Source organism: Penaeus japonicus, unplaced genomic scaffold, assembly GCF_977035675.1.
Source record: "Penaeus japonicus unplaced genomic scaffold, GWHDUDI00000001_assembly GWHDUDI00000003, whole genome shotgun sequence".
Lineage (NCBI taxonomy): Eukaryota > Metazoa > Arthropoda > Malacostraca > Decapoda > Penaeidae > Penaeus > Penaeus japonicus.
In genome coordinates this window covers 40,894,819-40,897,318 of record NW_028234405.1, presented here as the reverse complement: position 1 = coordinate 40,897,318, position 2,500 = coordinate 40,894,819, and the positions used below count along the sequence as shown (strand labels likewise).

Below are 2,500 nucleotides of genomic sequence, written 5' to 3'. Positions count from 1 at the left end.
CGCTTGCGTCCGGCGAAAGCGATCCGGCAATGGGAATCGATGGGAGAGAGCGATACCTGGCAAGATTTATTCTTTCATTTTATTTATTTATTTATTTTGTGAATGTGTGTGTGAGTGAGTGAGTGAGTGAGTGAGTGGGTGGGTGTGCGAGTGAGTGAGTAAGTAAGTGAGTGAGTGAGTGTGTGTTTGTGTGTGTGTGTGTGTGTGTGTGTGTGTGTGTGTGTGTGTGTTTGTGTGTGTGTTGGTGTGCGCGGGTATGCGTGGGTATGGTTGCGATAAGTGGGCGTTTTGCGGGATAATGCGGTAATGGAGAAAGCACATAAGGAACAGAGAGGCTATTGGGTCAGTGATTGAATGAGAGAATGAGGTAATGAGATAAGAACGATTGGTGGAAGACAGCGTTTATTTGTTTGTTTGTCTGTCTGTCATCTGACCGCTGTGTGGTTTCTGTCTCCACAACTTTGTCACTTCTCTCTTTTCATCTTCCTACCTACAGCGGCGCTTGAAAAATACCAAACGTGACTAGCGTGCTTCCTCACCCAGACTTCCCTTGAAGAAAATACTTTCTCCCAACTGCGCAGCCCGGGAGCACTTTATAACCAATGCCAGTGGGGCTATGAAGGCATGTAGGCCTATATCCACTAGGCCTCTATCAACGACACTGCCTATACTAATCCACAAGTTGGTCAAGCTGTCGGTATAGTAATCATTTTTAAAAGGACTTTCCTTAATTGATCGAGTCACACCCCACCTCCTTCAGTCTTTGCAAGCGTCTCTTCATCTAAAGAAGTTTGGTAAACTGTCTGCATCCTCCTCTAACAGGGCTTTATGTTCCTCATCCAAAAATATCCTGCGTAACTACTGCAGCTCCAGCCTTCCTACTTCCTGCCTTCCTCCAGTAAAGCTTCTCATTTCACAAATAACATAACGAGAACCGAAACAACAGACTGTCAAATTTAGGAAGTGTTAGTGCAAGTTGCAGGTGCTACTAGGACTTCTTTAGTCAATGCCTATATCCTTGTATCGATCAATATGCCTATCAGCGCGATTTCTAAAAGCTGAAGGCCAGTCCTATTATCATTTTGCTAATATATCTTCTTTGATGTCGCTTAATTATTTTCATCAACAAATCAATCTAATCTGATGAATGATTTTGACGCCCGTGAGGGATGCCCGGTCGCAGAATCAAATTTGAATCTTAGATAAACGCAGGAAGGATTGGTGACGTCACATCAGGTGATTGGCCAATTCCTGCTACACTAGTCGACGTGGAATCGACTGATATTTCATTCGATCTTGATTTTTCGGACGAAATTTGTTGTGCGGACAATAATAGAGATGAAGTAGAAGAGGTGTAGGGTAGCATGTTTCGATGATAAATTTGAGGCAGAAGATTCAGGTATTCCAGAAGTGGACAGGTAAGCTAATCACACTAAGGTTAGTAATAGACAGACAGAAATATGAAAAGTGAGTGAGTAAATGTAAATGCCAAAAACAGTGGGAATTAATGAACGGGGGACAGAAACGGAGAGAGAGAACGAAAAAACGAAAAGTAGAGAATAGGAGAAGAAAGGCATCGATGGATGAAAGAAAGAGAGAGAAGGTTGTAGAGTGTTGTGTTGTAACCTCATTTACATTTAGCTATTTCTACTGTAGCTACTGCAGTAGAAATACGTTTTGTAGATTCTCATCTATGCAGAGTCTCTGTCTCGAACATGTAAACTTTGTCTCATAGCTCCTCTTTTTCCCCCCCCCCCCCCCCCACCTGCCGCTTCCAAGTTCAGCAGCAGTCTTCCTCCTTCAACTTTCCCATCTTCTTACAACCTGTCCACTATTGAAAAAACATAAATAAGCTTGACCTTATCTATCTCCTTTAACTTCTTTTCCTTTGTTGAGGGTCCTTGATAATAGGCCTGATCGGCCCTTTCTTCAATAAAGTAAGAAAATAAAGAGAGGAGCTTGGGACGGGCCTGTTTAGATACAGGGCATCCGCTGACGTCATCAATGTAATATTCGGATTTGTTGTGGAGCTTTGGCACTTTACGAGGCGGATGTCTACAAAATTACGCACCTAATTCAGTTCATTTGTTGACTGAATTCATATGATACCAATTAGTAAACACTGACAAAAATGAAAAAGAAAAAGAAAATTCTTACTCGGTTCTGCCCATTATCTTTTAAAGACTTACTGATGAGCTGACTCCTGAGTCTATTTCGCCTCACCCTTATTACTAATGTACCTATTAATCCATCTTGAAATTTTATTTTTAGCTCAATAAAGGAGACAAGAGTATCAAACCTCTACCTAATTCTTTAGTTCTTCTCCGATCTGATTTCCAGCGTTGTATACACTTATATTGAAGGGTGAGCAGTGGCGATGAACACTATCGACCGCAACTGTCTTAGAGAGAGTGATTACTTACTCTACTCTATCGCGGTCGTTTTGTTGTATAAAGAACGAAATCGATGTTATTAATTAAGATTAATTATTAAGATTTTC

At 41.4% G+C, this 2,500-nt stretch overlaps 1 protein-coding gene across 1 annotated transcript in view; it reads right to left on the bottom strand.

The window, feature by feature from the left end:
* LOC122248196 (zwei Ig domain protein zig-8) overlaps positions 1-2,500 on the bottom strand; it is a 189,842-nt gene that overhangs the window by 75,938 nt on the left and 111,404 nt on the right. The gene's annotated exons all lie outside the window — the stretch shown is intronic.